The sequence below is a fragment of the Anabrus simplex genome, chromosome 8, assembly GCF_040414725.1.
Source record: "Anabrus simplex isolate iqAnaSimp1 chromosome 8, ASM4041472v1, whole genome shotgun sequence".
Classification (NCBI taxonomy): Eukaryota; Metazoa; Arthropoda; class Insecta; order Orthoptera; family Tettigoniidae; genus Anabrus; species Anabrus simplex.
This window is the reverse complement of record NC_090272.1, coordinates 144306458-144332365: the sequence shown is the minus strand read 5'-3', so window position 1 is coordinate 144332365 and position 25908 is coordinate 144306458.

Here is a 25908-nt window from a genome sequence, read left to right as displayed (position 1 = left end):
TGTTGAAAGGTTTGAGTTGTCTCAATAGGATCATCAACAGTCTCATTGGTAAGTCAGGGGGAAATAGGTCGGCTTTATTGTTCGTCTCTATTGGTGTTACGCTAATAAATACATTTTAAAAGTTCTGATTGCTCCAGACGACTCTGAAAGCTTCCTTTGGCAATACCCAAATTTTGCGTTGTCACACAAATTTACAATAATAACAAAATTATACGAAGCCCTATTTCTTGATGCTATATTCAAATTTGTAAAACAACGAATGCAAGAGATCATTTAATAAAACTTTATTAAATTCGCACTTGACATTATATGTATTTAGGTCTACAGTACGTACTGAGCACAAATCTTTATAGACTAACTAGTTTCATAGCATGTCATCAGGTGAAACGAAGTTCCATAAAGCGAACGAATTTTCAGATGCTTCTGACTGTAAGCATAAGAAAGCTTGGGACAGTATGAGTTCCTATTATGTACCACTGGTATAGCAGAACAGTAGGCAGATAAGTAGGTAGGTGAACGAATGGGATCAGCCGACTATTTAATCAGACTGTCAATGAATGGTGATAGATGAACGCATGCCCGAAGGAGTTAGCAATGAGGAGATTAAGTTATGTTGAGTCATTAACCGGTTCACTGCCCAGTGCGACACATTCTTCTATAAATCTCTCCAACCGTTACTTCATAGTAGATATCAGTCAAGAGACGTTGAGAAGTGATGTGACGAAATAACCAGATCAATTCCGATCAATCGATGATTTTTCTTTCCTCCTGGCTTTCGGTTATCAGCTCTGAAATTTCGAGAAGATTTGTGATCCACCCTCTGAATATTTTGACTACCATCAAACGACATCAAACCCAGACCCACTACCCCCTTAACTGTAGTCAAATCACCCGGCTACTCAAGAACAACAAGGTAGCTGGAGAAGACTCCATTGTAGCTGAACTCTGGAAGTGCGCTGGTAGCAAGACAGTGAAGGACGTCACTAAAATTATTCAGAACATCTGGAAAACGGAGAAGTTGCCATTTGACTGGACCTCATCTTTGATATACACACTTCACAAGAAAGGAGATCTTAAAGACGCGAACAACTACCGCCGGATCTCTCTCCTCCCAATAACATACAATATCCTGTCTAAAGTCGTATTAGTAATGGTATAGAGTAAATTGGACAGTCAATTGCGGTAAAGCCAGAGAGACTCTTGGAAGAGCCTATCTTGTACTGAGCAAATCCTCAACCTAAAAACATTTCCAGCCTACCTTGGGATTAAAAGACGCAAGGTGGTAATCGCCCTTGATTTTAGACTCCTTGATGAATTTCTCGAGGATCTAGGACTAGACAGTAAAATCCTAAGAATCATGGTACAAACCTTGATTGACACACACTGCAAGATTAAATTCAGAGGCTAAATCTAAGCTTCGAGATCAAAACAGGCATGAGAAAAGTTATCGGACTTTCCCCACTCATCTTCAACTGCGCCCTTGAAAAGTTGGGAGAAAATTGCGTAGGAAACTGGTCATGTTGGGTGTCCAGAATGGGGTCTACCTAGTTCACAAGAGGGAAGGGCTGACTGGATATTGTCTGGCCTTTACAGACGACGTAGTACTGATCGCTGAATCTATAAAAATAGCGGCGATCCAAATAAATCCAGGTAAATCCAAGTAAATTGTCTCAGAGAACATACAGCTGAATAGGAATCCAAGTCTTACTGTAGAAAAGCAAATACCTTACGAAAATGAAAGAGGCTAACAGAGAGATGCCACTAGAAGGGGGTGAAATCAAGCGAGTGGAAAAATGTAAATACTTCTGGGACTAGAACTGGATTGAACCCAAGTTATCAGAGAAAACAACCCTCTCCACGAGAGTTAACAAGCTGGAGCTGGCCTGTCGACTGATTCAAAAACCTGCAACAAGCTATACCTGTCATGACATCTGATGCTGAAATACTACGCAATAGTCATCCTCCTGGAAGCCCTGTATTCCATGGAGTGTATGTCACTAAATAGAAAAGGTTTAATTTAAAGACTGGATGTCAGAGAATAATTCTCAAAAAGATCCTGGGCCCGATACTGAAAGATGGAGAATACCAGAGACGTCTCATATCAGAGCTGTACTTCCAGGTAGAGTGGCTCTTCGACTGTGCCAGCAAAAGGACGATAGCTCTCTATGGTAATGTGTCAAGAAAGGTACCCTCTGGTCGGAGGGAAGACAGGAATTACACCGGTAGAAGATGCGACAATATTGGGCCAACATCAAAATCCAACAGTTGAATGAGCCTGGTCCCCAGTAGGCCTATTCGAAAGAAGAAGATAAATGAATTCAGCGTAGTATAAAATAAAATACTGTACGTTACAAGAGTGAAGTATTTCGTGTATTAGCTTCGAAATTCCGGCCTCGCCTGACATCTCATCCATAAATATCTCAAGTCATACGTTAAAATTTTCTACCCTTAATCGAAAAGTCTTAATAAATTATCTGTTGGTCTTTAAAATCTAGTATCCTAGCTCGTTTCATGGTTTACTTTGTTTTACTTTGGGGTGATAGAGATACCTGCTCCTTTAGATACCGAGGCATTTCGCACACAGACTTCACGTTGGATAGATTGTTTTACATTCAGCCCTTGGATAATATTTTTCAGTCCTCCTTCATTCTTAATACTTATATTCGAATTCGCTGATTCAATTCATTCGCTCACTATCAGAGCTGTAGCTGCTGGACACTCCGCAGTATCACTATTAAGTGTTAAGCATTGTCTTCAGGTCCATTTTCATCTTCTTCGGGAAGCTTATATTCTATACTTGGTGAAGGTTCACGCGATCTTTTTGACCCAGTTAGATTCCTAGCCCTATCACGAAATATAGACTGGCGTGAGGTAATGAAACTGGTAAAGTTAATAATTATTTTACTGTTAAAAAAGGGCTGAAGTTGTGATTGTCCTCTAGACTCAAAATCAAACTAAAACTGAAACTCAAATAATAATAATAATAATAATAATAATAATAATAATAATAATAATAATAATAATAATATGTGGCCTCCAAAGTGGTTTGGTTCAGGTCTTTCGATTTGTCGCGTATAGGCAATCTGCGCGTCTATGAGGATGGGGACCTGCCTGTTATCTGTTCTAATGGTGAAGATGTCACATACACCCAGCTCGCAAGCCATCGTAATTAACCAATGAAGGTTAAAATCCTCAACCCGGCCGGTAATCGAACCCGTAAACCCATGAACCAAAGGCCAGTACGCTAACAATTTAACCATGGAGCCGGACAACAGTAAACTCGTGTCCTTATCCCGAGGTGTAGCAGCTGTATTTCGGCACCCTCCCAATGGACATGAGTTGAATGTTCCATTTAAACTACATACCAGCCCTCCTGCCATTCCTAAATTTTTGGCAGTGCCGGGAATCGAACCCGAGCCTCCTAGGACGGCAGCTTGTAGTCTTAGCCGTTACGCTGCGGAGGCAGATGATGGATGCAATGATTCAGCTAGGATGGTCGACTTATTATAAAATTGCAGCTGAACTCTTCAAATTTCTGGCATTTTTCTCTGAGTAGTAACAGATCATCTTCGGTTTAGTTCTTATGGAACCAGGATATCATATGCATGATCTGGGTTTTAAACCTGTTTACTTGTCAAAGTTACTTTGACAAATGCTTTACACATTATGGATACTATTTACAATGACTTTATAGTATATGCTTTGTTTTCTCTTTCAGGTAAGTTCGAGACCAGGAGGAGAGCTAGATGGCTGTACAGTAGTACTGCACTCGTAAGTGTCTCATATATTACCAGTCATTACAGGTGAATTCTTCGTACACTAATAATATTAATAGATTTGTAAATGATTGTTCCCGTCACGTTAAGACTTTAATGGAAACAATGTATACCATTAGTATGTTGTTTGTGGAAAAAACTGTTCTTCTTTATATATTTACTCTACTTGAAGTTACAGAAATACAGTACTTAAGTTAGATCTCAACGAATACCAAGTTTCGTCCAAAGCCGCAAAACTCTTCAGTTTGAGGAGTTGTATAACCTCTTCAGTCCCGAGCCTGTTGATACATTCAATGCGTGATATTTTGCTCAAATAATTTTTTTAAATTCACCATAGAAAATTAGTGTGTTTCACTAAGTTGTTTTATTCGTGTAGCATATATGCTACATCAGGACTCAGAGTTGACTTTCCTACCATTATTCCTTTTTTCCTTAAATTATTTTGTTTTATTGTAAGTAGACAAAACCACATGTAGAGCATATGCTACATACGGACTGAGGAGGATAAATAATAGGGTTGCAGTCCTTAGAAACCACTCGTGTATATGCAACCATTCCTACAGAATGTTTCGAGGTTGAAGAACTCTCGAAACAGATAAATATGAAGGCAATCCAGCCTGTTGCTGCATAGACATCCACTCCCTACATTATATTTATTGACATGTCCGGTTCCATGTCTAAGTGGTTAGCGTGCTGGTCTTTGATCACATGAGTCCCTAGTTCGATTCCCGGGAGGGTCGGGAATTTTAACCATAATTGGTTAATTTCCCTGGCACGGGGGATGGGTGTATGTGCCATCTTACTCATAATTTCATCCTCATCACGACGCGCAGGTCACCCACGGGTGTCAAATCGAAAGACCTGCACCAAGCCTCTCCGAAGGCCACACGGTATTTCATTTCATTTATTAATATGCCATAGTCTATATTCCCTCAGTGACCCGAACCTAACCCAGATGTTCTTTCTTATTTGCATAGACCAAATGATGAGGAATATCCATTGACGTCTATATTATCACTTTGGTTTCACTTTTCAGAACTTCTTCTTCATTTGCCAGGAGACATTGTGGAAGTTTGTGTAAGGGGATAATTTAAGAGTTCAGTTCATGAGAATACGTGGAACAGAACACTTCAAGATCATTTCCTTTCTATCAGACCGAAGCAATCATGAAACTACAATCTCGGCATTATTTTGCATTTTATCTAGTGCAGCCACGCTACTGAACAAACAAATGTACCCAATTTTACGGAAACTTCCTCCAGAAGTTTTCGTTTCTTAATCGAGAAGCGAACTGATTTTGAGGTACTTATCGCTGAACAGATTTTTCTGGATTTCCCTAACCTACATTGTCGTCAGGCTGTTCATCGAATCAGGGATGATTATCACGTAATAGTTCCCCTCACCGGGCGAGTTGGCCGTGCGGTTAGGGGCGCGCGGCTGTGAGCTTGCATCCAGGAGACAGTGGGTTCGAATCCCACTTTCGGCAGACCTGAATGTTTTCCGTGGTTTTCTATTTTCACACCAGGCAAATGCTGGGGCTAGCCACTAGCGAAAAAAGTAGTTCCCCTCAAAACAATTACTACCACTACATCACAAATAGTAAGTGACTTTGGTATGAGACTGAATATTTCTCCGATTGGTCAGTACACTGTACTCTTAAACTAATATACATTATGAGTGTCTGAAACTTTTCAAGATGATTAGGCACACCTATTGAACATAAATCTACTTATTATTCTGCAATTCATTATCTTCTTTGCTTCAAATACTTTCATTCATCGTAAAGTCGGATTCCTTCTCTTTTATCTTTCACTTGTTGGTGTTCATGAGCTCGTTGGCATAAAATAATAACCACCACTATCACCACCACTGCTGCCACCAACATGAATACCACCAGAAACCACAACTATTACCACGTTCACAATTACCACCACCACTACTACCACAAATGCCATCACTTCAAATTTTAACAGTAGCAGCAGCATTATCGTCATGGCATTATCGGACTCGTATCATCTCCATCATCAAGAGCAGTAACACCATTATTACTAGTACCAACACTACAATTACCATTACCAACATCACCACTTACAATGTTACCAATTCTACACAGACCATTCCTAAAACCATTAGCAGCAGCTTCATTACCACCACTTCTTCTTCTTCTTCTTCTTCTTCTTCTTCTACCGCTTTTCCCACACTTGTAGGGTCGCGGGTGCGAACAGTGCCGAACATGTGGATGTGGTCCTGGTTTACGGCTGCATGACCTTCCTGACGCCAGCCCTACGTGGAGGAATGGAATAACTATTCCGTGTGTCTGTGTTGGTTAGTAGTGTCGTATGTTGTTTGAATCGCAATTCATTCGCGATTAAACTCCCCGACCCTACCGGGAATCGAATCCGGTACTATCTGAACCGAAGGCCTCAACGCTAACCATTCAGTCAGGGAGCCGGACATTAGCACCACTATTACTACCAATTCTGAACTACCTACACTTTCACCCCTACACAACCACCACCATTGTCAGTATACAATGCATGAGCGAATACGAAAGCTATTTGGTAGTGGTAACTACACTTTATCATCTGATAATAACAAAACTCAAGTATCTGGCTCCTTTGCTGAATGGTCAGCGTTGTGGGCATAGGTTCATAGGGCAACGGGTTTGATTCCTGGTCAGGCCAGGGATTTTAGCCGCGTATGGTTAATTCTCTTAGGTCGGGGCTGGGTATTCGTGATCGCCTTAATACGCATCTTTGTATTTAGATAGATGTAACAACACAACTACCATAGAAAGACGTAATAAGAGAAAACATGCCTCCACATGGCTTTGTCGTCAGGGACGGCTTCCGGCCGTAAAACTTTAATACTGACATTCATGTTTACGATGGGAAGAGTTTTCTTTAAAAGTTGCTTTACGTCTCACCGACATAGATAGGTCATAAGACGACGATGGGATAGGAAAGGAATACGAGTGGGAAGGAAGAGCGGTCGTGGACTTTATTAAGGTACAGCCTTGTGTGAAAATGGGAAACCATGGAAAACCATCTTCAGGGCTGCCGACAGTGGGGTTCGAACCCACTATCTCCCCGATACAAGCTCACTGCTGCGCGCCCCTAACCGCACGGCCATCTCGGCCGGTAAGAGATTGTTTCAGTACTGTAATAAACTAAATTGAAGAGTAGACAGTTTTTGTACAAACCAATAACACTATATTTTTCTAATATTTTCCAAACTATTGATAATAATTATTTTCACTATTTTAAAACTGTACATTCTTACAGTGAAGGTTAATGCGTATTGTTCAGCAACAGGTCAGTTTTCAAAAACAGACAGGACCAAACATACATTATTTTAAAGCCAGATGAATCTCGGATACACAATGAGTGGGCAACGAATTAGGAACTCTGAAGCCTATTTAAAACCTAAAGGACGGAAGTATTTCCAAAAACAAAAACAAAAATTTATAGCAAGGTTACTTCCATCTCAAATGAACCGAGGCGTGATTTTCTTTTATTACCTGAATGGCAAGTCTTTTCTAGTCGTCTTCTTGATGCCACGCTTTGATCAGTTCTTCTAGTAACTGCTATATATTCTTACATTGAGATAAACGAATTATGTAATCCGACAACTACCCGCTGTGGGTGGGGGTGGTAGAATAACATCCACGATATTCCCTGCCTATCGTAAGAGGCGACTAAAAGGGGTCCCAGGGGCTCTTAACTTGCGAGCACGGGTTGGCGACCACGGGGCCCTGAGCTGAGTCCTCGAATTGCTTCCTTTTATTTGTGGCGGGCCCCTAAATTTCATCTATACTTTCCGACCTTTCTTGGTCAACTCTTCTTCTTTTCTGACCCCGACGGTATTAGGTTGCGAGACCTAAGGAGTCTTTCATTTTCACGCCCTTCGTGGCCTGTGTCTTCCTTTGCCCGAAACCTTCATTTTTCTAAGTGTCGGATCTCTTTCATTTTCTCTTTCTGATTAGTGTTATGTAGAGGGTGGCTGCCAAGATGTACTTCCTCTTAAAACAATAATCACTACAACCACCACCACCACCTGACAGTTGGTCTGTTCTCAGTGCTACCTAACACTCCCACTCCATTTTATTGAAGGTAGCTATTACAATCCTTGCTCTGTGACGCGATAAATTACGCCTTCAATTGGGGAATCAGATTTGTATCCTGTTCCTCGTTGTACCTCGAAAACGAAGTTGACCTCTTCTTTTGAAATTACACCGAAGACCAGTACATTGTTAGATGTTTTAAACATTTCGTTTACGCATTCTTGCAGCAGCTGCTCGTAGGACTATGTCGAACAGTACAAATTGTATTAGCAGAAGTGAGTGATTACCCAACTTGAATATATTTAAAAAATATATATTTCCCACACTTTGGGGCGATATCTTATATACTTCTACGAGTTCACAAATTTGTAATATGGTTCGCCGTAGCATATTATCAGTTTCATTCCTTTGGGCTTCTTTTTTTACTTTTTTATTTTGCTATTTGCTTTACGTCGCACCGAAACAGATAGGTTTGTGGCGACGATGGGACACGAAAGGCCTAGGAATTGGAAGGATGCGGCCGTGGCCTTAATTAAGGTACAGCTCCGGCATTTGCCTGGTGTGAAAATGGGAAACCACGGAAAACCATCTTCAGGGCTGCCGACAGTGGGGCTCGAACCCACTATCTCCCGATTACTGGATAAAGGCCGACCTTAAGCGACTTCAGCTATCGAGCTCGGTTCTTTGGGCTTTAGTCAACATTAGATATGAATCAAAGCTGTAATAAAGCACCAAATTTTCTTACTATAAAATAAAAATCAAGATTTCATTAAAATTTGTAATGGTATGGGGACCCGCAGCACTCTCAATTATCTCACATTGTAATAATCGCATTCTGAATTTGATATATCTATTTTACAGCTACGTCCTATTTGGTAATGTTTTCGCAAATTGTCAAACTCGCGCCTTTTGTTCGATGAGGGTGAAACGTATTTACTTCACCTTGAAAAGAAAATCATTTTATGAAGTTTTTCGATTTTGTGACTTAATGGAGCGTTTAAGAAATGCATTGATGGTAAGTTTGCGTATCATTAGGATATAGTTGAATTTAATTTTCGAGCCTGTAAGTTTATATCTTCTTTTAGGTCTGCCTGGTACCTGCCAAGTTGGAAGTGTTCGTTCCTTGGCTCGCTAACTCAGCCTCTCCTGTGTTGTTCGCTCACAACTCTATTTTTACTGTTATCTCAGCCGACACGCAAGAAGCCTGACATCTCCATGACGGCAGCCAGGATCGAAAACACATTTCCAGGCGACTTTACGTGGTGAAGTACGACAGCCCATGTTACAGAATTTGGCTTGTCGTTGCCAGCTGCTCCAAATGAACTCGGTTCTCACGACTTACCTTCAAGCATACAAGGTTGGATTTCTGGCTGTTTAAGAGCGACAATTCAATGTTGTTGGCTTTCAGTACGTTACAGAACTCTACTGGGACAGAATTCTGGCACACCTGCGTATCTGAAGATCTGTAGCGATTTTAGGAACGTTAAGTAAATTGAACATTATCATCATAAGTAGCATCCGTGGCTCAGGTGGCAGCGCGCCAGCGTCTTACTGCTGAGTTCCGTGGTTCAAATCCCAGTCACTCAATATGAGATTTGTCCTGGACAAAGCGGAGGTGGGACAGGTTTGTATCCGGGTACTCCGGTTTTCCCTGTCATCTTTCATTCCAGCAATACTCTACATTAACATTTCACCTGTCAGTCATTAATCATTTGCCCCAGAGTAGTGCGACAGGCTTCGGCAGCTGGCACAGTTCCTAGCCTCGCTGCTAGATGGGGGCTCGATTCATTCCATTCCTGACCCAGTCTAATGACTGGAAACAGGCTGTGGATTTTCATTTTCATTTTTATCATCATCAGCAGCAGCAACATCCAGTTCTATCAACATTATGTTCAGGTGGAACGATTTTGGGCTGTTGTCTGCCAGTGAATTCCAATCTCTGCCCCTCGGTCCGGTGGTCTTCCTCTTGGTCTCAGTTGGTTTCTTGGACTCCACTTTAGGACCAATTTCGTCCATCTGTCATCTTCCTTGCGAGCAAAAATCGAAGGAATTCCTACAATCATTTTTTTTTTTACTGCATCGAGACTCTGGAATACACTCCCGGCAGTTTACTTCCTCTAATAAATTCAAATCTGCCTGCCGAAAGTTTATCCTGGAAACATATAACTGAGTTGTGCGAGTTATCGTATGTATGTTGTGTGAATGGATTTTCTTTTATGTATTATGCACTTATTGCCCTATTGATTTGTAACCTGGTCTTAGCGTATATGTCTGTAGTTTTTTTGGTAGAATTATTATATCTTACTTTTATTCTTATGTTTATATGTTTAAACTTTACTGTTTAAAGTATTTAAGTATAAGAGAGGGCCCTGAGCCGTAACTTCGCCACAAATGTAAGTCAGGAATGAACAATATGGCCGGCCCACTGCCATTACATGGTAGCTGTTCTGTCCAGGACGCCGTTAACCATTGTAATCGAGCCAATGTCCTACCTTCTTCCCAACCTTCCGTGTAAAATCCAGCGTTCGCTTCTCCATACCTCTTCGGGTTGTTTTGGGTTTACCTATTGTAAACTCCGGAAGTGTTCCAGTTTCACAGCCGTAAGTCAGCAGAGGTAGAATGCATCAATATGCAAGAAATGGGCAGAGATTACAGAGACTTAGCTGAGCCTGGTAATGTTTCCTTTACTCTTGCCTGTTTTCTCATATTACTTACCTAATCCCGTCCAACTAGCCATGTTTTTTAAAATCTGCTTTACGTCACACCATCTTAGTGCAATGATGGGATGGGAAAAGCCTAGAATTGGGAAGGAAGCGGCCGTGGCCTTAACTAAAGTACAACCAAAGCCAGCATTTGCCTAGTGTGAAAATGGGAAACGACGGAAAATCATCTTCAGGGCTGCCGACAGTGGGGTTCGAGCGCAGTATCTCCTGGATGTAAGCTCACAGCTGTGCATCTCTAACCGCACGGCTAACTCGCCCGGTCTCGCCATTTTTGTCCTTAGCAGCGATATATTTGTAAAACTCAGAAACAATTAATGGTACAGCAATTGTGCGGGTCCGGGAAGGAGGGAATCAAAAGAAAGCTCAAACTGGAATATTTACTTAAGCAACAGCCATGGAAGGGATGTTTTATGTTACGAGATGTTTCGAAACGAGTAATGTAAACGTGTCAGTTTGGTGGCTCTTTCGTACAATATTTTATGGTGAATTTAGTTATTTTAAATGAAATTAATTTAATTATAAATATTTTTATCGCAATGCAAATGATCCATGTATGATCCGTTCATTGACGTTTTATTGTTTGTGTATTACTATGAAAACTTGAGACGTATCTACATGGGGTTACCTTGCAATAAAACTTAATGTCATTTGAAACAGCGAACAGTCCACTAAGCTACCAGAGTTGTAAACATGGCCTTCCGGTCCGATGGTGCTGGTAGTGACTATTGTTTTAAGAGGAAGCACAACTAGGCAACCATCCTCTATAGCCTATAACACTAATCAGAGAAAAGAAAAATAGAAGGGATCCGACACTTAGAAAACTGAAGGTATCGAGCAAATTAAGACAAGGGCCACGAAGGGCATGAAAATTAAAGACTCCCTAGGCTTCGAGTGCTCTAGTACCGTCAGAGAGGTCAGATAGAATACATAGAATAGATCAAAGTGAGGAGCCAGGCACAAGTCAGTGGAAGCAATGCCAGGACTCAGCTAAGGGCCCGGTGGTCGCCAACCCACGCTCCAAAGTTCAGAGCACCTGGGGCCCCATATTAGTCGCCTCTTACGACAGGCAATGGACATCGTGTGTGTTATTCTACCGCCCCCACCAACAGGGAGACCTCCGGTCCTGGATTAATGAAGGTAATATGAATCTTATGTGATGGTATATATAACATCCCCGCACTTGATTTATTAGTGCATATTATTATTATCATTATTTTTATTATTTATATTTTATTGGTGTATTAAAGTAAGAATATTTCAAGCTGGAAGGTCTCCATGTTAGATATTAGTAATTTATTTTATACAGGCAGTTGGGAAACGCACAGCTATTTCCAAGTTCGGAAAATCATACACTTATACCGCTTTCCATGAGAGTTTAATCCTGATGTAAACAAATAGGTGGAGCACTTTGCCTTTGCATAGACGTAGTTGATTGGAGAAGCAACCGTCGCACTCACTCGACCGTATGCGATCTCGAAGGAAAGTAGTACGTCGCATTAATTTTATTTTATTTATTACATTCGGAGCGTTTGGAAGAATTCGTAATCAAATTAAAATATGGTTGTCATATATATATTGGTATATATATGTTTAAAAAAAGTAAAATAGTGATTAAACAACGAGAAATGAAGGCACAAGGCGTGGTGTAATACAGGAAGTCTTCTCGTAGTGGGGAAAGTCCCAAGCTGTACAGAATGAGGTAAGGTGTTGCATCTTGCAGCAGCAGTCAGTGAGTCAGTATTCATAGTGAGAGAAATGGAGCAAGAGGTGAAGCGTGTAGTGAAGCACAAAAGAGGAAAACCGCTCAGAAGTGACCATAGGCTGTGCATTGTGAATGTGTTCAATAAACTAAGTGAACAGAATCCAGGTTTAGTCTTGTATTCAGAAGTTCACATCTTCGCACTGTTGCCGTATGCAATGCGCAGCCCTGTACGTCCGAACACGAGATGACGGGGTGGAGGTCAGTACTATACGCTCAGCGAGTCACAACTTTTCTTTGGCGGAGGCATGGGCATACCATGTTTACATCAGGATTAAACTCTCGTGAAAAGACATATAGTGAGTCATGCATATCCTAAAGCCAGCCTCGGCGGGATATAGAGATTTGTTACCATACTGTGAATATCTCTCGCTCATGATTGGAGAGACAATCCGGCACAAGTTTGAAGATTACAAGATGGAGTGGGTATGTAAAAGTCTACTGATACTATTGGAAGAACGCGATGCAGCGAACATTACGATAACTCAGGAACAATTTATGGAGGAGTTTACTGTGAATATATAATCCAGTATGTCTTTTGGCTATGATCATTAACGAGTATACGTTAGGTCAGGGCCTCTCAGGGTGCATGCGCTTGGTGCATGCACGGTGCAAAAGACGACTTCACTTGGTTGACCAGAGTGCAGACCCCCACTCCTCGATTTGGAGCAATAGTGCTTACTCTCTCTATCCTCACGCCCGTCTTGCTCGCTCCCCCTATCTCCCTCTTCAACACTTGCCCCGTAGCGCTCCAAATCCGAGCTGAGTTGCGCCGAGTAGAGCCGAGCTTAGCCGAGTAGCCCAGAGACGAAGCCTTAGTCCGAGACAAGCCGAGCGCGACCGATGCACAGTGCACGGAGGTCTTGCGCCTCGATTTGCACGCGTGAGATTTTGGGCGTTTGAGAGGCCCTGCGTTAGGTTATGGACGAACGGATTAGTGTTGTTGTTTGCTTGTTGATACTCTTACAACTCTTGTGCTAAGATAGAAATCTTGGTCTTCTGTATCTCATGGCAACTTTTTGTTAATCTATGGCCCGATTTCAAGGCATAGATCAACAGCGTGTGTTTGTGCAAGCGAAAGTGGCTTTGAAACCAAGTGTTACTGTCAGTGAAAAAGAGGTTCAGTATCAAAGTGGCATATCATATGTTGACGGTGAGAGCCGGCAATTTGTATTGATACACAGAAGCAATGAAGGGCAATTTATTATCTACATACCGTATAATTATTGGTCACCGGGCTCACTACAAAATGGTAGTGCAGCCCTCGCTGTCGTTTTCTCACTACTTGTTGTTCGAAGCAGTAGCGGCGATTAGGGGCCACGCCATGGTCACAGGGAGTGTATAGAAGAGTGGACAAACTGCGTTTGCAGAAGTTAGTGAACGAAAGACGTGAGAAACAAACCAGCAACGAGGTTAGTTCCGAAGTAAGAACAGTATGGTCTACATATTTTTACATGGTGTCAAGAGATGAACAACCTATTCGTAGTCTGTGCCACATTAGTTGGCGTAAATATCTACAGGCTCAGAGTGATAATAACCCCTACATTCACAAGCAGAGGATTCCAAAATGTATCATAGATGTTGTGAAGCCCACTTACAGCTTTCTGGCCGATCCTAAACTTCTCAAACCGCGCGTTCTTGGCAAAACCCAGAATCCAAATTAATCTTTAAATTCACTCATATGGAATAGATGCCCTAAAACCATATTTTCGTCTGCTAAAGTTGTCAGAATTGCAACTTATGATGCAGTTCTTGTATTTAATGGTGGGAACGTAGGGAGGATGAAGATATTAGAACAGTATGGTCTACATATTTTTACATGGTGTCAAGAGATGAACAACCTATTCGTAGTCTGTGCCACATTAGCTGGCGTAAATATCTACAGGCTCAGAGTGATAATAACCCCTACATTCACAAGCAGAGGATTCCAAAATGTATCATAGATGTTGTGAAGCCCACTTACAGCTTTCTGGCCGATCCTAAACTTCTCAAACCGCGCGTTCTTGGCAAAACCCAGAATCCAAATTAATCTTTAAATTCACTCATATGGAATAGATGCCCTAAAACCATATTTTCGTCTCCTAAAGTTGTCAGAATTGCAACTTATGATGCAGTTCTTGTATTTAATGGTGGGAACGTAGGGAGGATGAAGATATTAGAGAGAATGGGCTTTAAGGTAGAAATTTTCACTCAAGACTTCTTGAGAATAACAACTTTACAGCGCCTCTCTGCAGCTGAAAAATCAGTTCATGACCTGGTTAAAGCAAAGAAGAAAACAAGAAACCAGAAGAGAAGACTTGAAGGGAATGAGGACCCTGAGTACAAATCTGGAGCCTTCTTGAGAGGTGATATAAGAAACAACAGTAGGTTCAACTTTAAATTGCATTTCCTGAAAATTATGTTTTTATATTTTTATGTACCTTTTACTCAGAATCTATGAAGGGTAGAATTATGAAATTTTGTAAATTTATTTATATAAACCTAATATTGTCTCAAGAGTAAATTTTGAAATTCTGAGTGTAAGCTGAGATATGGGGGAAAGTGTTTGGTGGAATTTTGCATTACATTTATGTCATACTTACAAAATTATAATTTAAAAAATATTAAAATTCTCCTATCCGATATATTCAAAAAACCTCTTGAGAGAAGCTTACAATATGCAAAGAGATTAAACAGAGAAAATTTTGTAGAAATCGCTTGCCCAGTTTTTTAGAAAAAGATACTTATATATATATTTGAAAAAATAAGATTAAAATAGTTAATTGATATATATATATATAATCCAGGAACTTAACAGAAAATGTGTTAATTTCATGTAAAGCATGGCACCAAAAATTTCATTGCCGTACCTTCAAAACTGTGGGTTTGGTGCATCTTTTAACAGTGTGTTTTTTCATGAACGTCCCCTTTATTATCTACCATTATAGGCGAGATGCATACGACTGTTTATTCTCGACGATAATTATAACTCTATTTTTTAAATATCCATAAATTTTTGTCGAGATGTCGCTTGACAGTTGAGTTTACCGAACAGAGCGCAGAGTGCATGCGCTGGGTTATTGATTTTCCGTGAGTGGGTCAGAGACCTTGACAATGTCGTATGTTTTAAAAGCTTTGATAGAAGGTTATCATAACCTAGCTTTATTTCAAATACAAATTGTTTATTGTACAGTTGGTGAAGTGAATGTGCCGTGTGTTTGTGGAATATTGGAAGCAGAAGGTGCATTGATGTTAATATGTGTGTCCGACATGCTTGATTTTGAAAACAAATGCGAAGCCAGTGCGTTGAGCGCAGATGCGATGCTATCCTTATCTAATTGGTCAAACAGTTGTATGTTAATGGAAATCTGAACTCTGACTGGTGGAGAACCTGTATCATAATGAAGATCTGAACTCTGATTGGTGGATAATGTGTATCGTAATGAAACTTTAACTATAATGATCCTCATTAAGATTCAGTTTTCTGACTTATGATATTTATATTTCGGGATCGTTGGGCACAAAGTATTATAAAAATCATTGACCGTCACGCTTTGAGGAGTTTCGGATAGCACAGGAATATTTCTTTGTACACTAGAGTTAGTTCACTTATTCTTGGCCTTTACCTATTTACCTGGAATCAGCACTTTATGTGAATGTAGCTGAATTTTACAGCCCAACCCTATGTGGAAGGATGTACTGACCATTATGTGTTTATGTGGTGGTTTGTAGTGAGGTAAGTTGTATGTAAATGAAGATGTATTTCAAGACGAACACAAAACCTTGCCATCGAGGTCGAGTAATTAACCAGACAAAGTTAAAATCCACGAATTAGCTGGGTAAGAATCAAACCTGGAGTCCTCTGAACAGATGCCCACTATGCTGATCATTCAACCAAGTAGCCAGACCGTACAGTATAGTTAATATTTCCTATGAAGATTCTTCAAATTAAAAACACAGCCACGGAAAAGAACTCACTTTCTATCACCGTTCAACAAATGCTAATTGGTCACAGTAATCGCCCACAGAGAGAGATATTTCAACGGGTATTATGTTAATGTTCCGATAACAGTCGAATTCATTTGTGTAAGTTTCAAACGGAAGCATTTTAAATTTAGAACACGTTATGACATTACAACTGTTTTGATGAAACGAAATTTGAGGTCATTACGAATTACAGCCTGGCGTAGGAAAGAAACAAATCCCACTGGGTTTTCTAAGTGGTTTATTTATGGAATGGATTGAAAATACACTATTTGACTGGTATTTTGTGCAGCATACAAAGATCAGGGCACACTTAACTTTTCATAAGTTTCCATATTATTTTTGTGGTTTCAGTTTTCTAAATCGCGAATGACACCGTGCCCATCAAGCAAGTTGGCTGCGTTGCACGAGCCACGTTGCTTACATTCGAAAAATGATGAGTTTGAACCCCACAATTGGAAGCCCTGGAGAATTTTTCCTTTGTTTCCATGGTTACCCATTTTCACACAAGGCAAATGCTGAACTAAGGTCATGGCCTCTTTCGAGCCCTTTCCTATCACATCCTCACCGAAAACACTAGGGAAAACTCCTTTCTTGTCTCCATTGGCTTGCTGGACGTGGTGCAGTCAGTGTTAGAGGTTCTTTTTTTTTTGCTATTTGCTTTACGTTGCACCGACACAGATAAGTCTTACGGCGACGATGGGACAGGAAAGGCCTAGACATGGGAGGGAAGTGGCCGTGGCCTTAATTATAATCGGACCCAGAGCCATGTGAACCGAAGCGAGTGCACTGATTATTCAGCCCAGGAGTCTGATGTTAACTTCTCTGTCTAAATTCTCTAAATATCTATCACAATTGCATATTTAGGCCCGGTTTCTTTAACGAATGTTATGTCTTAAGTAGACTTAACACAAAATTTAACCAAATTGACGTCTTTTCAAGAATTGTTAATCGTAACAAATTGTTAACATTTGTGTGAAATTAACGTGGAAGCAGCTCTATGATATTACGCCTCTCAAAAGCATTTCAAAATGGTAGCATGTCGAAGACGTAAGTTTGAAGCTTTACTGCTGTATGAAAACTTACTACAAACTTAGGAAGGCAAAGGGTGACCCATACTAAGATAACATGACATTTTAGAGTTGTCAGAAGAACGTTTTGTACAAAGACACCTAATTACCAAAACCATAATTAACAAGGTTCTAGAAGAAATTGAAAATAGGTTAGAGTTTCCCACAGATTGAAACTAATCATTGTCTCCAGTGCAGAAGTTACATGTAGTTCTTAAATATTATGCTTCAGTCTCTCTTAATGTTATTGTAGATGACTATGTTCATGAATGCAGGACAAGAGTGTGTAGAATTCTGCAAAGAATTCCTGCTACCATTGCAGCATTAAAAAGGGATTACATCATTTTCCTCGTAGTAAAGGAATGTCCGAAAATCATTAAAGGCAAATCAATTATCACGTTTTTCCGGTGTTGTAGGAGCATTAGATTGCACTCATGTAAGAATATATTGAACGTTGTGATATCACCCTTCGTTCTTTCATTTTTCAAACACACTCGCATACTTTCAAATTACTACGAATCTGCTACGCAGGCGTAGCAGGGGGAGAGGTGATACTCCTACGTGGCGCGTCCCAGGTGGCGGATAGGGGGGTCCTAACCGGCTTGCCGGCGGATTTGAGGATATAATACCTCTCGTAGACCAAACTCATGACCCCCTGCGGGTGGAGGACGCACATGTAGAATACACCAGCGGTATCCCCTGCCTGTCGTAAGAGGCGACTACAAGGGGCGACCAAGGGATGATTGAATTATAACCATGAAACTACTCTTGATTCGTACCATCATGCGGGGAACACCATGGGTTGCATGTACTTGCGAGTAGTATCACTAAATTGGTACGAAATAGGTTTGTGATTAGTTGCAGTAAAAAGCCTGGCCTGGTGGATTCCAGTACCCGTGCGTTGTACCCATGTGGGCAACACCGCGGGTCTGGGCGTAGCCTGTGAGTTGTACCGCTATATGAGCGGCACCGTGGGTCAGCGTTGCCTGTGATTGGTACCCACTATGTGAGGAACACCACGGGAATATCGGCGCCCGTGACTAGTACACCTAGGTGAGGAACCTTACCGGTTTGCGTTGGCTATGAATGGCGCCATTGTGTGAGAAACACCATAGGTCTGCGTTCCCTGTACGAATTGCAATACTTGTGAGTAGTACCATCTTGTGTGGACCACCGTGAGTCTTCGCTACTTTTGATCAGTACCCCAAAATGACAAATACCATGGTTCTACTTTATCTCGCGACATGTACCATTCTGTGGGGCCTTAGACGTGAATTTAGCACCCATTCAGACATCAAGCATCATTGTGCTTTATAAATGGTCCCTTGGTCAGTAATACTCTAATTAACTACCTTTTTTGAGTCTGATCCTCTGTTTTTTTTGTTTGTTTGTTTGTAGGGTTCATGTCCATCCATTCATTCTTCATGACATTTTTTATTTTATTTTGGTCAGTGGATGAATATGAATTTTTTGTTATTTTATTTCGTACCATTAGGGGCCGATGACCTCGATGTTAGGCCCCTTTAAACAACAAGCATCATCACCATCATCACCACTTTCAAATTAAATCTTTATCATTTGTCTCGCATTCAATGTAATAATACTTTTGTTGCTTCTTGCTTGACATGTTTACGTGTTAGGAGTCTCCGGTAACCATAAGCTCTAATAATGTCAACTACGTGCGACAAAATACTGTTACAACATAACCGCTAGGAGCGCTTTATGTAAAGAAACGAAAGACGCTCACCGCCAAACGTCCGCAGAAAGCTCACGGAAACGTATTAATTTGTCTTTAACAATTGTTCCGTAACAAATGTTGGAAATTTGTTCGTGAAACAGAGTACTTTCAACCTAAGTGTTGAATTAATACAGTTTGTTAATTTAACATAGAGTTGAAGAATCCGGGCCTTAAAGTTGTAATATTACTCCAGAACTAAGATAGGCTATACGTAAGTCCTGTTTCCTGCCATCGCGAGTCGTCAAATGAATTTCGGATCCATCAGCTGTTGAAATCTCATTGCCAAAACCCCGTATGTGTCTTTATTGCCAGTACTTTATTGCTGTTTCCAACCAATTGATGTTCACTTGCTGCACATTTACGTCACAACTTCCTGTATTGGTAAATTACTTCCTAAGTGCACCTTTTACATTTCCACAGCACGCTCATTTCCTTCAATATATTTCCTCCTCCACGCTGCCTCATCAAACCCTATTCATCTCTCCTACTGCACACTGTACAATTCACTGCGTTATGAGTGCCTCTTTGGCATTACGAATAAATGTATTACTAGATAGAAATCGATACTAAGTTCACCAGTTACCGACACATTTGAGGTATTTCTGTAAATCTGACTGCAAGCTACTTGTACAGCAACACTCAAAATTGTTTTATAGATTTTTCATTTCACAACACCTACACTATTGTAAATCAATCACATTTCAAAGTTATTTAGGTGGCAATTGTTGTTTTAAGTACAACTTTCCATTCATAACGTCTTAACTGTAATGACAAGTGAAAAAGGAAGATTTCTTTTTTCACAATTTGCTTTACGTAGCATCGACATATACAGGTCTTACGGCGACATTTTCCTTCTGAAATTGGGAAACCACGGAGAACCATCTTCAGGGCTGCCGACCGTGGGGTTCGAACCCACTATTTCACGGATGCAAACTCACAGCTATGCGACCATAACCGCATGATCAACTCTCTCGGTGGGAAGAGATATAGTACTTAAAAATGAAGGTATCGATGAAGGAAATGGATGAGCCATCAAAGGGTGTTAAAATGCAATACTCCGTAGAGTTCGCAAACCCAATATTGTCGGGTTCGGAAGAGAACAAGATTTTAACAAGTGAGGTGGGATAGGATAGGAGCCTGGCACACGTGAGAAGCTTATCCCAGTTATTTTTAGGGTCGCTGGAACCACGTAGCTCAGTTTGGTTTTGGTCAGGAATTAAGGACCGGATACCCTTCTTTACGCTACATGATTCTTAAGACAAAAATCTAAATCCAGGACCGACCGGAATTTGAACCTCAGTATTCCTTGTCAGAAGTCAGCAGCTAAGCCACCGGGTGAATTGAGACTTCCCGACATAACGGATTACCTCCTAGTTGGTGATGTCACCTACCCATAGGGTCTCGAACACTCTGTGATACATCAACGTTTCGAAGGCCTCCGGTCAGTTCATTGACGAAGCCATCTTTCCACCACAAAAAAGCAGCCCCGATATTGCGTAACACTTCACGACACACCCACGGGCTTAAAAGTGGAGGTTACGGTTGCACAAAATATGTTTTAATTTCAAAAACGCATTTTTTTGCTTTGCCAATTTTGGTCTAAATTTCTACATCCGGAAATCAATTGTAACAAAAGTATTTTTTTTTTTTTGAATTTCGGCATGTTGTATAAAGCTTGTGGGAGCGAATCATTGATGGCACGTGTCCATCCATTCATTATCTAAAGGCTAAGCCTTGTCGATACACGCGGAAACACATTCAGGTCGCCCAGCAGGTACACAGAGCCAAGCGCGATGTTACTCGGTAGGGCCTACGAGTGAATTTGCCTGCAATGGTTGTATATCGTGAATTTTTCTAGCATTCCTCTTGGATTATAGGTGAAATTTCCATTAGTTCTGTGACATTTTTCGTGAATATAACAGTGTTATACGTTGTGAGGAATGTTCTCCGTCGTATGTCGTTGCTCAACCTATACTCAGTAAGCGAGTGAACCTGCAGAATTTCGACGACGGCTAAAATTTGCTCTTTCAGTTTAGGTTAGGCTTTTAAAATTAAAAATCGAAAAGTTAGTCCTGGTATATTTCTGTAAAAACCATGACTGTTCTATTACCAAGAGTCAGCAGGTGAAAATCGAAGTACATTGTTTAAAATCTGCTGTAGCTTAAGTGATGATGGTGACGTTACTGTCGTGAATACCAATTTGGAAATATGTACGAATATGTGGTTTAATATATTCTTATTCAAATGATTTATATTTTCATAAGATCTTTAATATCTAAATTACGGTATCGTACTTAATTCATTAATTAATTAATTAATTAATTTATTAATTTATTTATTTATTTATTTATTTATTTATTTATTTATTTATTTATTTATTTATTTATTGTCTGATCAATTTGCTTGTTATATTTCCACTTAGTTATCAGGTGAGTTTAATGTTGGCCTTGGAAAGAGTAGTGGGGCTGCGATTTCTGTAAAATAATAATACAAATTTGCAGCTGGGGTAACGAATATGTCCACCACACGCTTCTGCCCCTCCTTGTATTTGAATCTCTTCGGTAACGGAATCTCCAGTCTTGGCGAGAATTTCTTAATCCTCTTAACGTTTATAGGCTGAAGATGGTTTTCCGTCTACAAATCATTTTCACACCAGGAAAATGCTGGGGCTGTACCTTAATTAAGCCCACGATCACTTCCTTCCCACTCCTATCCCTTTCCTGTCCCATAGTCGCCGTAAGACCTATCTGTGTTGGTGCGACGTAAAGCTAAGCTATAAGCTAAGTTTTAGATTACAACGTTTTACATTGTCAGTACATGGCAGATATATTTGAAACTAGCTGATTTACCCGTGCTTCGCTACGGAATTCTACATTGTATATAGAATTCTAGGTTAGGTGTGTACACGTTGTGAGTAAGATTCTATTACATTGCATAGCTCTTAACGTTACCCTAGAAACGCGACGGGGAAGTCACCAAACACCTTTCGTTAATGTGAAGAGTGGGTTAGGGAAGTTTTATTGTAATGGTAGGCCCTCTTGCCTACCATCAGTCACAATCAAGTTGGGGAATTTTCACTATAATGGCAGACTCTCACTCTCCACCTGCCTTTTTTTTACATCCTCAGAAAGACTGCCTTTAGTGGTTTTCCCATTTGATATCAACATAGGTCATTACAATGACGCCAGTAGGAATGTCGCGATTAAAAGCAATGCTATCATATAAAATAACTCGATCAAACGAAAAACCACACATTTTCTCACTTTTAACGAACAGTAGTACGCTGCCCATCTAACAGACCAAAGTTCCAGAGTTTGAGTGACCAGGCCAGACAGCCGTGAACACTCCTCTGCTATTATTTCGTTAAATTAATGTGCACACTGCTCATTCCGATCAGTGTCTCAGAGTAGGGATTGAATAGCTCGAATGCTATGATGAACCAGTGTATTACGTACCAGCAGTATCAGTAAATGTAAGAATCAGAGGAATCGTATGCCAGAGAAGAAAGCTATCTAACTCCCCTGCTATTTCCCGCCAATATTCAGGCAGGCTGTTATATTCGGAACGCAGCCGTAATCCCATCTATCTTATGAGTGGCAGCATAAGAGACAAATGACATCACAACAAACAATGGTCAAGGTAATATTATTATTGACCAATTTTATGAGCTTTCGATATTGTGGGCCTTCACATTTAGTTTTATTCCGACTCTGAATTACCACTCTTATCATAGTCGGTACAGTAAAGCTGAATAAAACATAAATGATCGGAAATTGTATCCTCTATAAATTCTGTTATGTATTACTTTTCGGTATGACCAATAACATAGGTACTGCATTTAAAAAATAAATTTTACGCGCCTTCCCATAAACTACCATTTCATCCAGGCTGTATAAAATTATTTATAGCTTAGACTATAGTTTCTTATTCCCCGACTATATATACCGATTTCATTAAATTCTGCTTACCCATTTTCTCGTTGCTCGGCATTGATATGGACTTTACAACAAAAATACACATTCATGAATATTTCTGTCATCATGGCCGGCACGGTAAACATATATAAGACACAAATGATCGGAAATTTAATTCTATATAACTTCAGTTTTGTAGTATTTATCGATAATAACATAAATATTTGAGAATTGGGCCTTCCCCTAAACTACCATTTCGTTCAGCGTGAAAAAAATGATTTACGGCTTAGATTGTAGCGACTTATTCCCGAACTTTACATACCGATTTTCATTAAATTCCCTTCAGCCCTTTTCTCGTGATGCGTGGACAGACAGACAGACAGACAGACAGACAGACAGACAGACAGACAGACAGACAGACAGACAGACAGACAGACAGACAGACAGACAGACAGACAGACAGACAGACAGACAGACAGACAGACAGACAGACAGACAGACAGACAGACAGACAGACAGACAGACAGACAGACAGACATGAAAAATGAAAACCACCAATTGGTCTTGAGTTGACCTAAAACGGATAAATATCAGCAAAATTGACCAAACAAACGAAATTACAGACATCTGACCCCCTACAACTTTATTTATATAGATGAAAATCTACAGCCTGTTTCAGTCATTGGACCGGGTCAGAAATGGAATGAATGAAGCCATATCTAGCGGCGATGACAGGAATCGTGTCGGATGGCGAAGCCTGTCGCATTCCTTTCTTTTAATTTACAAGTTGCTTTACGTCGCACTGACACAGACAGGTCTTGCGGCGACTATATGACAGGAAAGGGCTAGGAGTAGGAAGGAAGCGGCCGTGGCCTTAATTAATGTACAGCTCCGGCATTTGAATGGTGTGAAGACGGAAAACCATCTTCAGGGCTGCCGACAACAGGGTTCGAACCGACTGTCAGCCAAATACCAGATACTGTCCGCACTTAAGGGACGGCAGCTATCGAGCTCGGTGTCACACTTCTGTGGGGCAATAATTAATGACTGACAGAAGAAATGATATTGGAGAGTGTCGCTGGAATGAAAGATGACTAGGAAAACTGGAGTACCCGGAGGAAAACTTGTCCCGCCTCCGCTTTGTCCAGCACAAATCTCACATGAAGTGACCGGGCTCTGGACCACGGAACTGTGATGCGAGGTCGGTGCGCTGCTACCTGCCCCACGGAGGCTCTGTTCTTATATTATTTATTATTCGTCAAAATATGAAAAGTATCCTTGAGACACACTCTACAGGTGGAACTCAAAACGAGAAAGTACCACGCGCGGAATACTGCAATACTGGCAGAAGGACATTGTGGGACAGACAGTTAACAATAAAATTGGTACAAAACATTTAGTGACTTCCAGTGTGTAATTGTATGTAATACAGGACCAGGGAATTTTCAGCTCTGTTTGGCAGGAGTCCAGTTAAACAAGTGGCACCATTTGTTTTGTCAAGAAAAACAGCCGATCCACAGAGTTTTATTTAGTTTGAAGCCAGCCGAGAGCTGGTCTTCTGCATTTTTCCACCACACTCTGTTCCATGTCATTTATTTAAAGTTCAAACTGAGTAGCTCGCCTCGGTAATATCCTGTGCTGGGGATCTGTCAACTACAATGATTAATGGAATGCTCGTTGTTACAGCTAACCAAAAAGCTTTTTGGTATGAGAAGTACAAATTACTACAGTTTATGACCCAATACGAAACAATTTGATTTCCGAAGGATATGTCTTTAGATGAGCATTGTCTCCTTGTTTCATTCCGATATACAACCAAATGTACGAAGGGACTGAGAAACCTCAACTTCAGAGTGTGATAATGTTTTTATTTATCTATTATTTGGCAAAACGTGCATTATAAGCCTCACAGAAAAGAAAAAAAGACGTAGTAGGTATAGTACAGGTGGCACAGAGCGAGTTGGCCGTGCGGTTAGCGGGGGAGTGTGAGCTTGCATTCGGGAGATGGTGGGTTCGAACACCATTGTCGGCAGCCCTGAAGATGGTTTTCCTGGTTTCCCACTTTCACACCAGGCTGATGTTGGGGCTGTACCTTAATTAAGGCCACGGTCGTTTCCTTCCCACATCTAGCCCTTTCCTGTCCATTAGTCGCCATGAGACCTATCTGTGTCGGTGTGACATAAAGCAACTTGGCTTACTCACTCTAATAAGGGCGCTGCTGGTGGTGGTGGTGATTATTATTTCAAAAGGAACTACAATGAGGCAGTCATCCTCTATTAACACTAATCAGAAGGAAACAATGGAAGGGTTCCAACACTTCGAAAAATGAAGGTACCGGCCGAAGAAAGCCAAGTGCCACAAACAGTGTGAAAATGAAAGACTCCCTAATACCGCCGGGGTCGGAAAAGAACAAGATTTGACCAAGGAAGGTCAGATAGGAGAAATTAAAGTGAGGAGTCTGGCACAAGTAAATTGAATCAATGCCAGGGCTCAGCTAAGGGCCCCGTGGTCACCAACCTACGCTTCCAAGTTAAGGGCCCCTCAGGCCAGCACAGTACAACCACTATAGTTATTTATGTAAGCCGTTCATGGTGTATCTTTCGAGATGAATCTCTAATGAATTCTAATACTGATGACGACACACACGCAAACACAGTCCAAACCTTCGGAATTAACCAATGAAGATTAAAATCCGCGACCCGACTGAGAATTGAAGCAGGGACCCCTTGAACCAAGTAATTTACGAGAAAAATAGTACCTACTTCCAGTTTATTTTCAAGTATTCACGTTGTGAGTTTCACTGATAGGAGAAGTCCTCTCAGTTTTAATTACTGTATTGATGGGGTGAAAGTTCCTTATGGGGATCACTGCAAGTACCTAGGTGTTAATATAAGGAAAGATC